The sequence below is a fragment of the Schistocerca serialis genome, chromosome 4 (genome assembly GCF_023864345.2).
Source record: "Schistocerca serialis cubense isolate TAMUIC-IGC-003099 chromosome 4, iqSchSeri2.2, whole genome shotgun sequence".
Classification (NCBI taxonomy): Eukaryota; Metazoa; Arthropoda; class Insecta; order Orthoptera; family Acrididae; genus Schistocerca; species Schistocerca serialis.
Genome location: NC_064641.1, coordinates 69,648,454 through 69,663,965, shown reverse-complemented (window position 1 = coordinate 69,663,965; position 15,512 = coordinate 69,648,454). Strand labels below are relative to the sequence as shown.

Genomic DNA, 15,512 nt, shown 5'->3' with positions numbered 1-15,512 from the left:
AAGAACATTTAATAATTGAACTGATTAATCACTCAAAATTCAAGATACTGACAGAACAGTACCCTTCTTCTGACATGAAATAAGAACAGGTGTATCCCACATGTATGTCTCTAAAAGATAGTAGTATCAAATATTGCTTCAAGGTGAAACACTATTATAAAACTGAAATTAAATTCAAAGACAGTACGTAGGATTCAAATTAGGCCGTTTAAGTGTCTACAATGTTACTGCCACTCTCCATAACAGTGCTATCAATCTTCAGTGGAGACACTGAATCAAGATACTTGTTGCAGCTGCTGGAACATTTTTGATGGGCCTAAACTGGTTGCCTTTATGGTAAAACATTGCATGAGGTTGGTTGATTGGTATATTGTTTGGTTTATTTGTGGTGAGGGGACCAAACAGTGAGGTCCCATTGGATAAGGGAAGGAAGTTGGCCATGCCTTTTCACAGAGACTATCCCGGCCCTTGTATGAGAGACCTAAATGAAATCACATAAAGCCACACTTGTATGATAGGGTGGCTAAGGAAGGTTGGAGTGTTTCTGGTACTCAAAAACTTCCTCGTCAATAACACAGTGTTGTTTGACAGGTCATCATGTTGAACAATGCATGATGGATTTCATGTAGATGAGCTAAGCTTTAGTCCCACATGACTGAGTACCTGAATGCAATATGCACATTTCATCAGCACAAACACCTTGTCAATGGCTCTTCTACAATTAAATATAATGAGAATACATTTTATACATTCTTTCACTTCTTTTCCAGTTTGGTGAAGCTGCAGTGTGCCACTATTAACTATTCCTTTTTGTTTTTGGGTTGCACATGAGTACCCAGATTTCACTGTGATTATTATTCACTGAAGAAAACTGGGTACAATTTTCATATGCTTTGATAATTAACCAAAACTTCTTTCCAAATATTTGCACTAATTTTATTTACATTTAGAATCTCAGTAGCAATGTAATGCACACCCATTTTAGTCTCTCTAAGAATACTGAATATCATTCTGATTTTGAATCAAATTTCTTTCATACATTTTGATATGAGATTCCTTATTTTCGTTACACTGTCTTTCAACAGAACTTCACAATTCTTGCACAGTTTGTTCCAGGAGGAACACGTAAAGACGCATAAAAATGGAGCACTCAGTAGAACGAAAGTCCAGTGATCTCACTGGCCAATCCATTCCGTAGTTATTGTAATCCTTCAAATAGTGTCCAAACTGACCTTCTGTGGGTGCTTGAACATTATTGTTTTGAAGAATAACTTCTGCTCCTATTCCCATAAGTTTTATCTTTAACAATAATTAAACATGTCTTTGAAAAAAAAATTATATCCTGAAATTATCATTATTGTAAGATGCTACTTCCATATTTTGAATATTCTGGTGTTACGTAGTCACAAAGAGCTACTAGAGTGAAATCTGATCAAAATCCACACTTGTACCTCTATATTTACACCTATGTGTCAAACAGTTGCAATGGGGAGTGTCATAAATTATTACTTGTCATTGTCCACATTCCATTCACAGATGCTGTGGAGATGAAAGGGATTGCTGTGACACTTCTGTTCTTGGTCCAATCCTTCTAATTTTACAATCAGAACCTCTGCGCAATTCATAGGTATAGAAGATCAGTATGTTCTGTAAAGACGGGTTTTCAAAATTTTATGATCAGTTTTTATGGTACTGCAGAGGAGGCCATGAAGCTTACTAAAATACATGCAATACTCTTGTGTATATGGGTCAAGTAATGTTAGATGCATTATAAGCTCATTTGCACAGCACATAAAGCTGCCTCTAGAATCAGAGTGCATCAAGAATCACTTGTCTTGCTTGACAAATTCTACAGGTATCGCATGTTTCCTGCCATGTAGATTATATCACACCACTATTTTCAACCCTTACTGCAGATAAAGATCAGCCACATATGGAGGAACTTGGTCTCATATGGTCTGTCTGTCCAGTCAAAGACGCATCCAAATGAACTGTTACAGTTGCACCTGAGTGGTCTCCAATATAACTGTACAAAATATATTGTGACATGTGAAATTATATGTGACATGTGAAATTATAGAGTCGAGGCCAGTGGTCGATTTCCTTGTGATAATCTTGGTTTTTGGGTTTTGGCCAATGTCCCAATAAGCTGATGTCACCAAGGAAGTAAATAAAATATCTGGCACTGAAGGACGAACTCTGGGGTAGTACCTAACTTGGTTAGTCCCAATACAGCCTACAAGAATTCAAACTTAACACTCTAATGTTAACTGCTAACCAATTTTGTGTATTTTCATCCGGTAAAACAAAGTACGAGAAATCTTTTGTAAATATTCAGCAACTCTAAATGGTCAGCCATTACATCAAATATTCAGTGTAACAGTGTAATTTATTACATACCTGACAAACAGGATATTCAAATACACCTATTATTTATGATTCTATATCAAACTATAAAATGTTGCCCTTTTCCATCCATTCAAAGTTGTTGTTAAGTATGATGGTGGCAGTCTTGGGCACTCAACAGTATGGTTATCAGTGCCTTAGTTGAAAATGCAATTTATAAACCGAGCAAAGAAGTCTTTCTTTATAAGCAATGTTACTATGATGGTGTCTTGTGGAAATAATTTGCAGCTTTTTTTCAGAATCTGTAACAATGTCAACATTTAGGAAGACATGAAGGGCTGCTCTTATGGGCCAGACCCATGGGGAGAACCAACCATGCACCACCCCACTAATGCGAACACTGTTCGACTCAATACTGTCTCAGACTAGGCCCTTTCACAACCTTGTCTATTATCACTAGGGAGTCCACGCTGAGGGACCAATTGTGTTAGAGATGAATGATTCAGCTCTTTATAATATTAAACGCTTTTCAACAAATAAGCAGCTTTTGCAAGTATCAAACAACGTCAGAATTTGGCTGGGTGAGGACGGCCCGCTCTGGGAAAGGCCTGGAGTGAGAACAGGCTTCTGGACAACATTTCTGCAGCTCTCTTATTCCCTAAATCTCACCAGTCTTTCTCATCATCCCTCTTCTTTCCCCTTCAGCCCTTCTGTCAGAAGGAGCCACTGGCTCCAAATGCTTGCATATTTCCTTAACTTTTACATGTGTGGGTAGATTTTTTTTTTATCTATTCAAATATAACTTCACAAATTGGTTATTTATTAATATAATTAGTGTAATTAGTTTCATGAAACTGTCTGACACTTAATGGTATCTAACATAATTAACTGGCCCAATAAAACATATCTTTGTGCATTAAATACAGTTTTTCAATATTATTTAACAAATTTTTACACACAAAGACTTTACTTGAATCACAGATGTGGATATGTTAAACCTTCACCGTAGTAAAAACAGCTTCAAGTACATTTCTTATATATTTACTAAGTGTGCAGACAAGTTATCCAAAGTATTACACTAAGCAGGACTTAATTACCTGTGTTAAAATGTGCTATTAACATGCATATATCCTACAGAAAATTATATGAAGACATCTGAATTCTCTTTCAATAAAATGTGAAGAAGCCCAAATTTCCGGTACAAAAAACCATGTGGGTTATTAGTTGAAGACAAAGCTGAAATAGAAATCATGCTGGAAGTTCCCATGATGACCCTTCTGAAAGACCAAACTATGCCTAAAACTCATCTAAATTGACCTCCACCACTTAGCGAATACTGTTATGTATGAAGATTGAGTGGAACACCACAGTTAAACCACCAAACCCATATTGTGAAAATGTTCATCTTCTGTGAGTTCTCTGTGGTCACATTACTCACATGACGTGATGTCATTTCCTAATAATGATGATTTGTGGTAATATCACTACTGCATAGCCAACAGCAGTCATGAATGCAAAGTTTCATATCCACATCCCCATAATCCTATGTCTGCTGAAAAGAAATTTCTTTTGTAAGAGCCATGTAATTCAACAAATAAAAAGACTAAAATAAAAAAAAATACAATAGTTCTTTGAAGTAACACATTAGAAGGTACAGTTATTGTAGCGCTATCTCCTATTTCTAGGAGATAGATAGAGAGAGAGAGAGAGAGAGAGAGAGAGAGAAAGAGAGAGAGAGAGGGCGGGGGGGATGGGGGCGGCAGAGAGAAAATGTGAATATATATTGCACATTAACATAATGTGAATATATATTGCACATTAGCATAACTAAGTTCATTTGAAAGTACGAATAATAATTAATACACAAACATTGCCTGAATATTCTGCATTGCATTATTTCAAAATACCCCCTTTTCAGATACCATACTTCCTAGGGACAAAAAGAGAGGCTGGAGCAGCAAAAGACATACAAGGTCTGTTCAAAAAATTCTGGAATATTCGTAATTTTGTGCCAATGGTGTGTTGGAGCGAAATGCAGTTGGCATCCCTGCATACACTTATGTTTAATGTGTAACTGCCAGAAGTTTCATTATTGTATGTCTATTAGGTATTGTTCAGTGCTCTATTGAATACAACATTGAGTCGCACAGCTCGCAAATTTTGAGGTGGCAGAGTTGCAGGAGCAACACAACTGCATTAAGTTTTGCACGAAACTCAATAAAACCTTCACAGAGAGAGACAAACTGATGCAGGAAGCCAACAGTGATGAGTGTTGAAGCTGTACTGGGTGTTACAAATGGTTCACATGGCTTAAAAATGGCTGCGCAGAAGTTAAAGATGACCAGCCTTCAGGACGCCCTTCAACATCTACCAACAATGCTCATGTCAAGAATGTCAATGAAATTGTGTGTGCCAATCGAAGACTGATTGTCCAAGAGACTGCACTAGAATGTAGCATTTCAGTTGGATCATGTCATGAAATTGTGACACAGCATCTTGGAATGCATCACACTGCCACCAAGTTCCTCCCACACCTCATGAGTCAAGACCAGAAATACTGCCTCACAATCTGTGAAGAGCTTTTGGATCATGCAAATGAGAATGAGATGTTCCTTAAGAGAATTGTAAATGGTGATGAGATGTGGGTCTACAGTTATTGATGTTGAGACAAAGATTCAATCTCCACAATGGATCAAGAAAGGTTCTTCAAGAAAAAAAAAAAATAATAATAATCTCAGCAGGTCAGGTCAAATGCCAAAGTCATGCTGATAGTTTTCTGTGACTTTGAAGGATTAGTTCATAAAGAACCATTGCACAAGGACAAAGTGTTAATCAATGGTACTATCGGGACATGTTGTGACGCCTGTGAGAAAATATGAGAAGGAAATGGCCTAAAATGTAGTGAGACAAGTCATGGCTCTTGTGTCACAATGATGTACCCACACATTCATCCCTTTGGCATTTGACTATTGCACAAAAAAATGAAATCACTGTACTGCCTCATCCTCTGTACCCTCCAGACGTGGACCCTGAGGACCTATTTTTTTTTTTTTTTTTTTTTTAATTTCCATGAAAACCCCTTTGAAAGGCTGAAAATTTGCAATGATAGACGAGATAACAGAAAATCTGCAGACGGGACTTTGTACATTCCAGCAAGTCATACCAAGTCTGCTTCTAGAAATGAAGACTGCATCAAGAGTGGTGCATCAATTGTGGAGGAGAGTATTTCGAAAGAGGCCATGCACAATAAGTAGAAGGTAAGTGCAGAAAAATTTTGTGGACAAAGTTCCAGAATTTTTTGAACAGACCTCGTGTATCGCTGAAAATGTGAATGACACCATAACTACACTATTTTAGATAAATATTAAATTCCTTTTTCAATTATTACCTTTATGTCTATAACAATTAAACAACTAAATAATAGAAGACTAAAAACATGCTATTTTTGTAGTCAAGTAGTTCATAAGATTGCAGTGATTTAAATCAATAACTCAAAACTAATAATTTAACACATACATTCATAACATTTTCTTTTAAGTTCTGCTCCACAGCTTTTATAACATGCATTTTGATGAGAAACAACCATAAATGTCAAAGCTAGCCACAGAAAAACGAAAATTTTTAGCAGCTTTATGGTGGTGTCACATTAAAAAATATTAAATTCATAATGGATATTCAGCAAAGAACTGTTCAGAAATGAAGCTATTACAGTTACAAGATTATTTTTTGTCCCATTATTCTTGGACGGACACACACACACACACACACACACACACGCACACACACACACACACTCCCTTCATGCTTATTTGTATTTACTTTATCAAATGACAGTGACTGACTGAATAAAGAAGGTCTCTTTAATTTTCCTGTAGGCAGTATCTATCTTACCCCTCGTGAGATACGCCTCTACATCCTTACATTTGTCCTCTAGCCATCCCTGCTTAGCCATTTTGCACTTCCTGTTGATCTCGTTTTTGAGACGTTTGTATTCCTTTTTGCCTGCTTCATTTACTGCATTTTTATATTTTCTCCTTTCATCAATTAAATTCAATATTTCTTCTGTTAACCAAGGATTTCTACTAGCCCTCGTCTTTTTACCTACTTGATCCTCTGCTGCCTTCACTACTTCATCCCTCAAAGCTACCCATTCTTCTTCTACTGTATTTCTTTCCCCCATTCCTGTCAATTCTTCCCTTACGCTCTCCCTGAAACTCTGTACAACCTCTGGTTCTTTCAGTTTATCCAGGTCCCATCTCCTTAAATTCCCACCTTTTTGCAGTTTCTTCAGTTTTAATCTACAGGTCATAACCAATAGATTGTGGCCAGAGTCCACATCTGCCCCTGGAAATGTCTTACAATTTAAAACCTGGTTCCTAAATCTCTGTCTTACCATTATATAATCTATCTGATACCTTTTAGTGTCTCCAGGTTTCTTCCATGTATACAACCTTCTATCATGATTCTTAAACCAAGTGTTAGCTATGATTAAGTTGTGCTCTGTGCAAAATTCTAGCAGACGGCTTCCTCTTTCATTTCTTAGCCCCAATCCATATTCACCTACTACGTTTCCTTCTCTCCCTTTTCCTACACTCGAATTCCAGTCACCCGTGACTATTAAATTTTCGTCTCCCTTCACTATCTGAATAATTTCTTTTATTTCATCATACATTTCTTCAATTTCTTCATCATCTGCAGAGCTAGTTGGCATATAAACTTGTACTACTGTAGTAGGTGTGGGCTTCGTATCTATCTTGGCCACAATAATGCGTTCACTATGCTGTTTGTAGTAGCTTACCCGCATTCCTATTTTCCTATTCATTATTAAACCTACTCCTGCATTACCCCTATTTGACTTTGTGTTTATAACCCTGTAGTCACCTGACCAGAAGTCTTGTTCCTCCTGCCACCGAACTTCACTAATTCCCACTATATCTAACTTTAACCTATCCATTTCCCTCTTTAAATTTTCTAACTTACCTGCCCGATTAAGGGATCTGACATTCCATGCTCCGATTCGTAGAACGCCAGTTTTCTTTCTCCTGATAACGACATCCTCTTGAGTAGTCCCCGCCCGGAGATCCGAAAGGGGGACTATTTTACCTCCGGAATATTTTACCCAAGAGGACGCCATCATCATTTAATCATACAGTAAAGCTGCATGCCCTCGGGAAAAATTACGGCCATAGTTTCCCCTTGCTTTCAGCCGTTTGCAGTACCAGCACAGCAAGGCCGTTTTGGTTATTGTTACAAGGCCAGATCAGTCAATCAAGCAGACTGTTGCCCTTGCATCTACTGAAAAGGCTGCTGCCCCTCTTCAGGAACCACACGTTTGTCTGGTCTCTCAACAGATACCCCTCCGTTGTGGTTGTACCTACGGTACGGCTATCTGTATCGCTGAGGCACGCAAGCCTTCCCACCAACGGCAAGGTTCATGGTTCATGGGGAGTGAATATCAGTACTTATATCCAGGGGCAACTTAAATGGAAAGAAAGGGCAGAACGTAAGGGTTTAATATCTCATCAAAAACTAAGTCCATTCAAATTATCCTGGACCTGGAATGTACTTACAACAAGTCCTATGCAATAAACAAGAAAATAAGAAGCAAGGCTGAATAGAAACTGTGACTAATGAAATATTGTGTGTGTGCAATCACAAGCATCTATATGATACAAAGGTCACATGATAATCTAACAGGACAGACCATACCATAGCTCGGAACCATGAACATCAACCAGGAAATGAGTATCAACTGCAGCCGGTTGCCAACGTGCAGGCGCATCACCCCAGCAGAAGTTGTCGCCCCCGTTTCATCAAACTTCCGCATGTCAATGCGCTCAGGCTGGCCATCAGGAATGTTCTACGGATCCACTCACTGCCACATGACAACAGCTGCTTTGGTCATTGCCTCTTTTCCAAGAACATTGCATGCGACACACAAACGCAATCACTACCAAGAAGTCAGCCAGGAACAGATGCATTTAAACCCCTCCTGACCAACCCTCATCATTGAACAGCTGTGCAGTAATGTGATGTCCAGCCTGTGTTGTTCAAAATGCCATATCGATGGTGTGGCCAACTCTGCAATCACCAGGCTTTAAACCTCTGCCTGCCACTTAGAGCATTCAGGTGAACAGGCACCTCAGCATTCCACCACTTTTACAGAACTCTGAAAAGGGGCATCCGAGCCACTCATCCCCCCCCCCTCCCCCCTACTGCTGAGGTATCAAAAAAGAACTTCCCTTGACGTAGCAGCCACATTGAAGAGACACACACTCAGCACTGTCACCTATTGACACCAGGCCAGAGATTCTGTGACACTGACATTAGCAGCTTCAAAGTCCAACGACTGCAAACAAACAGTAATAAAGAAATACTTTATCTATGAACTGTCTTCTTTGCTTGCTCCTGTATCCATCTTTGGTAGAGAACAGCTGCCCACACCTGCCATCTCAAAAACCCTGTAATAATTGCCAACAGAAGTGTGTCTCACCCCAGCAATCTTATTATAATTCAGTAGGCTACATGTTAACTGGTGACAAAACATTTACACTTAAAGGAAAATAATCCTCCCAATCTGATTTTATAGTCTCTCCATGTAATAGAAAGATAAAAAAAGTGACAGTTCAGTCATCTCTTAATAATCAACAGTCAACAACATTCTTTGTGGGCCCAACACAGTCTGACTCCTGGAACAACATATAAAATAAAATCAATCAAATCATTAGATTCATTGTTTGTATCCTCTTATACTTAATTTCTAACCCTGTTAACTACACTGAGGAAAGTGGCACAATCTACACATAATACTGAATTCCCCCCACCATGTTTTTCGGGCTGTGTGTGAAAGCTAAACTCAGAAACTACAACAGGGATTTAGATATGGTTTGTGCTAACAGATGACTGATTTATGAGAAATGTTTGTATATTACTTTTTACCACTATGTCAGAGAAGTCATCTGCCTGTGTGAAGCCAAAGCAAGTCCCTAGTATTTAAGATATCAACCTTACATTCAGAAGGAACAAGTGTCAAATCCCCATCCAGACATCTAGATTAGGTTTATAGTTGTTTCTCGAACTGCTAAATGTGGATTTAAGTGGACAATATCTTGATCCATCATTGTCCAGTCAGAGCATGTTCCCTGTCTACAATGGCATTGTCATTAAACCTTAACCTGCCTTCCCATTAATTTTGTTATTCTTTGCTTATTTAATGTCTCACTTACTCATGAATTCCTTTCTTGTGCCAGGCAATAATTTTTTTTTTTTTTTTTTTTTTTTTTTTTTTTTTTTTTTTTTTTTTTTGGGGGGGGGGGGGGGGGTGTTTGATTACAGACCAGTATAACCTAAATCATACACAGAATGTGAAAACGAAGTTAAAGTCACTAGATAATATTGGGAACATTAAAACATAATTTTACTGTTAGAAAAGAAATATCTCCAGTTTGATGATTTAAAATATAAGTGCTACTCATTGACAGGGGACAAAAAAGGTGCAGATTTTATATGAAACGCAAACCAAACATACTCCACAACTAGATAATCCCTTGTGGTGAGCGAAAAATGTACAAATGTGCTAGTAAGTTGTTAAGAATAGCACTTCAAGGGTAAACTGCAGGAGTTTCATTTTCCTAAGACTGGAAAAGTGCACAATGTTGTCTCATGAATGTGCTGAGAGGCTTGAAATGCATATGAGAGTTATCATGCTCTTCCTGAAAATATGTTTCTAACTACAGAAATTGATTATCTGCTGGGACATGTAGTAAAACTACCAAATTAGAATTCTAAGAAGTTATATCTCTGATGTGTAAACATTAACCCTTTAACTGCTCTGGAAATGTTAACGTGCGCGCCTTTGTACCTGTCCCTGTGTGCTCTGAATGTGTTTAAGCACACCTCCAGTCCTTCTACCTGGTACTCTGAACCTGTCTACTTGTAGACACGTTCAGAGTACCAGGTAGAAGGACTGGTGGTGCACGTAAACACGCTCAGAGCACGCGGGGACAGGTACAAAGGCGCAGTCGTTATATATATAAAGGTGGGCAGTGGCACTGAAATTTGTAGGCCTGTGCAAAATGGATTTCACTTCCATAATATGCTTGAAAAAGTAAATATAAGTGAATTGGTTTGCAAAAGAAGACCCGTAATTGGACTGATATATTGGTATAACATTTTTTCCCAAAGTTATATAAAGCAGTGCAATAACACAGTAAGGTGGTGACAAAATACTATTGTGCAATGGAAGATGAGAGCCAGTATTATTAAGTGCACATTTCCGTTGGAAGTATGATTTGCACTTGGTGTAGTTCAGGCCAAAAAACAATGGTAGTGAGTTCTAAAGACAAAGTGATGCTCTTGGGGAGTTTCAATAACATTTACTGTAGCAATAGGTAAGAGACAGCAAAAATTTTTGAAAAGACAATTTGTACCACACTAATCTAATTGTTCAGAACACCAATAAAAGAAATGACCTCCTCACCAGGTCCTGTACATAAATTTAATAATGACTTAGAGAGAACCGAAAACTGTCACCCAATCAGCATGAGAATTATTGCACAATAAGTTTGAGAGCTCATGCATCCAAGTTGCTGACTAGATCAATATACAAAAAAATGGAAAAAGTAATTGGGAACCTGTAACACAATGATCAGTTTGCCTTTAGGAAAGGTAAAGTCACCAGAGAGGTAGTTCTGGCATTACACTTGAAAACTCAAAAATGTTTTGTAGGATTTGTCACCCTAAAAAAAGCATTTGATGATATAATGTGGTGTAAGATGTTGATAATTCTCAGAAAAAAATGAGTGTACACTATAAGAACAAAAGAGTAATATAAAGTAAGTACAAGAACCAATAGGAAATAACATGAATGCCAAACTAAGAGAGAAGCTCTTGGATTAAAAAGTGTGTAAGGCAGTAATGCAGTCTCTCTCTATCTCCTACTGTTCAACCTGTAAACCAAAGCAGCAAAACAGAAATAAAAGAAGTGTCCAAGAATGGGATTAAAACAGGGTGCCAGGATACCAATGACAAAATTTGCTGATGACAAATGAAGGGTATGGGGAAAGACAATGGTAAACCTCAAACTTGAATTTTTCAAAGCAAGTATGGTAAGGCAATGGTAACCATGACCTACGCTAGGTGGTGTAACGAGTTCATCTTATTGATGACAGATGGCAGCGCAATGTTGATTTCTTTCTGTGGGAGCCCACAAACGCTGGTGAGAAACAATGGTAACCCACAAATTCAAAATGGAGGCAGCAGCACATTGCAGTGAGGGAAGTTATATTTTTTTATAATTTTAAGGGAATTGTGTGGAGATTCCATTGATTCTGATTATTTTGATGATGAAATTAATGATCCAGATTTCAATTTAAATGTGGAGATAGAAAATTCTACTTATATTAATTCTACTGCAAGTCAAGTAAGTTTTGCTTTCCACATCATGTTGTTATTTGCTGGTTACCATTACCTTTGTGCTAGCTAGTTAGGCTACGTATTTTATTTCCATATTCAACCTTTTTACAAGATCTTGATATGAAGATAGAGTCAACATGTCTTTTAACGCAACTACATTGTGTTCTGTAAATCATGCGATGTTTACAAAAAGAAATATTCTCGTATTTGCAGCTTACTATTTTACTCATCTTATCATTAATGAGGTTACCATTTTATTGGTTAACAGCACTTTTTTAATATTACACTAACCATATAATTTTTTTTTCATAGAATGAAGAGGATCGAACCAAACTGACACTGGGAATAAAGACATCATAATGAAAACATTGAGAAAAAGAAAAAAAAAGCTAGTGAACAAACAACAACAGAAGAAACTTGCAAGGAATAGTGGACTTGAATATACTACAAAAGAAGGTACAGTGATCCAGGTGAGAAATTTAGTTGGCACTTCCTGTAGATGTTTTGAAGGGATTGGGGAGAAGCTTATACAGAGTATAAACAAGTCATTCTGGAACACTGGGGTCTTCAATAAACAAAATGCTTATTTGTTTGGTTCCATGCGGCTAGAACCCATAAAAAGAAGATACAGAGGCAATGAAACTAGCAGGCGTAACAACGCTGTACGATTCAGTGTTATAAAAGATGGTTGAAGCACTGATGTCTGTAAAGTTGCATTTTTAAGCATCTATGATTTGTAGCACAACAGAGGTAGAGTAGAAAACATACAATCCAAAATGCGAACAGGGGCTACTACTCGACCAGAAGATAGAAGAGGCAAAAACAAAAACAAACGACGTGCCTACTCAGAGGAAGATGTGCAATTAGTCAAAAAACATATAGAAGGTATTTCAAAATACAAAAGTCACTACAGTAGGAAAGATAATGGTGAAAAATCCTGTGTGTCGATGGAATTTTCCATACAAAGTTGCTACAACCATTATAAAGATGAATACTGTCCCGATATCAAAGTGAAGCCTCTATCTTTTGGTTAAGTATCATCACATTTTGATTCAAGATTTCTATATTTAATTCAAACTGCCAAAATCAGCAAATCAGATACTTGCCCAAAGTGCGATTCAAATGAAATTCAACTGATAGAAGCAAAAAATGACCTGGAAAAATTAAGAGAAATAAATATACAGAAGAAGTTACATCTCAGAAAAGTCCAGGCACGTCAAGATAAAGACATTCATGTAATAACTTTTGATCTACAACAGGCATTGCCCACTCCTAAACTCTCTAAGGTCCAATGTTCTATAAGAGTTAAGTGTGGACATATAACTTCAGCATTCATCTCTGTAATTTGTCACCAGGTCATTTCTTTGTATGGGATGAAACAGTAGCATCAAGGGGTTCGGAGGAAATAGGCAGCTGGTTACTGAAGTATTCTGAAGATAACAATATACGAGGGAATAAGTTGATTGCAATTTCAGGCAACTGCATTGGGCAAAACAAAAACTGGAATTGTGTTTGTTCAGATGCTGCTTGTATCAAAAAGAAGATTTTCCACCATTGAGCACCACTTCACACTTCCTGGACATTCCATGTTGCCAAGCGAAAGAGATTTTTCTGTTGTGGAGCAGTATGTTCGCAGGCTTGTGCAGTTTGTATATGCCCGTCAAGAATGGATGGAAATCCTGAAGAAGTGTGACCAAAAGCGACCAGTTTGGGTCCATGTTCTGTCATCAGAAGATTTTGTATGCATCAGTGACATGAGTTCTACATTTAGTCAAAAGAATATCGCAGTAGAAGGCAACAAGGTGTTATTGCGAGATGCTGTAAGGCTCCTCTTCGATGCAAATGATCCAGGAATCTTGTTTGTATCAAATACATTTCATTGGAAAGACTGGTGGAAACAAACAAGGTCGCCCTATAACCTTATAAGGAACCAGTCTTCAAAAGAAGTATCCTGGGTCAGTTCCAATTGACTCGAAGAAGAAACAAGACCTCATATGTGCACTGACCTGGATACCACCCATTTATCACAAATTCTACAAAGCAATAAAAACTAAGAAGACATCTACAAATGAGGATGAGCATGTAGATGCATCTGCGGACGAAATTTGAAAATTTTCAGGTGTCCTGTGTTTGTTGCAGGAAAATAATGGTATGCCACATAATAGAGTGTGTATGAAAGAAAGACTAAAGTACTGAGGAATCACAGAAATGAGATTTGCAACAAACATAGTAGGAAAATTGGGGACCGCACAGTAAGCAAAGTGAAGGATTTCAGTCACCTTGGAAGGAAATAACATATGACAGAGAAAGCAAAGATCGCTTAAGAAGTGGACTAGCTCAGTCTAAGCAAATGTTTCTTGCCGAAATAAGCGTACAAGTATCAAACATAGGCCTTAATTTGAGAAAGGGATTTCTGAGAATGTCTGGAGCACAGCATTGCATGGCAATGAATCTTGTACTGTGAAAAAATGGAAAAGAAGAGAACTGAAGAATTTGGAATGTTGAAAAACAAGTGGACTGACAAGATAAAAATTGAGGAGGTTCCCCACAAGATCAATGAGAAATGGAGTATGTGGGAAACGCTGACTAGAAGCAGAGATAGGACGATATGGTGTGTGTTAAGACATCAGAGGATAACTTACTCGGTACTGGAGGGAGCTGTAGAGAGCAAAAGTTGTAGAAGACAGAGGTTGGAAATCTACCAAAAAAATAATTAAGGATGTGGGAGGTTAAGTACTGAGACGAAGAGAATGGCACAGGAGTTAAAATGGTTGCATGCATTATCAAACCATTCAGATGACTAATTACTCGAAAAAAAGTGATGTTTTCAAATACAGGTAACCTGAACAAAGGAGATTGTACAATCATGTCAATATTAGTGGTAAGAAACAAATAACATTTAACATCAAGTTGGTGCATAAATCTGTAGCATTTTTCAATTAGTTTAATAAAATCATCTGATAGGTGTAACAGGGACTCTAAGTCATCAATAATACATTCTCCTCCGCTATTTACAAGTTTGCCAACACTGACATAACTTTTCCATTCTGCAGCTGTAGAAATCATGTGGTTCTGAGGCGAATAACTCGTCAAGTCATGTTCAGAGCACATTTTCATCCAGAAAGGAACTTCCTTGAAAGTTATTCAATAGAGAGCAGAAAAGGTGGAAATGGGAGGGCATAAGAACAGATGAATACAGTGGGTGTGGAATGACTTCCTAACCCAACTCCTGTGTGGAGTTCTTTGTGAGTCTAGCAGAATGCAGGTGGATGTAATTGTAGAGTAAAATCACTTCGTGCAATCTTCCTGGTTGGTGTTTATTGGAATGTGTCTGCAAGATGTCTCAGTTGTTGACAATAAATGTCAGCAACGATGGTTACATCTTGGGAAAGCAATTTGTAATGCCCCACCTCGTTGCTGTTCCACCACATGCATAACATGGTCTTTTGCGGATGTTTGCAAGTCTTGGTACAGGGAGGTGCTGCTTTGTTTGGGCTCAATTATTCCTTTCTTTTCCTTAAGACTATATTTATTGTCACCAGTACTGGTTCAGGATAGGAATGCTCAGGGTTGTTCACCAGCCAACTGATAATGAGTAAGCACAGATGCACATACGGCCATTTGCTGATTTTTGGAATTTTGACTTTGAGCATGCAGTACCATACACTTAATTTTTTAAACTTTCCCATTGCACGCAAATGTTGCACAAAGGTGGAATAATCACAGTTCATCAAATTTGCCAGTTTTCAAGT

At 37.9% G+C, this 15,512-nt stretch overlaps 1 protein-coding gene across 3 annotated transcripts in view; it reads right to left on the bottom strand.

The window, feature by feature from the left end:
• LOC126473628 (zinc finger protein OZF-like) overlaps window positions 1–15,512 on the bottom strand; it is a 58,560-nt gene that overhangs the window by 2,530 nt on the left and 40,518 nt on the right. The gene's annotated exons all lie outside the window — the stretch shown is intronic.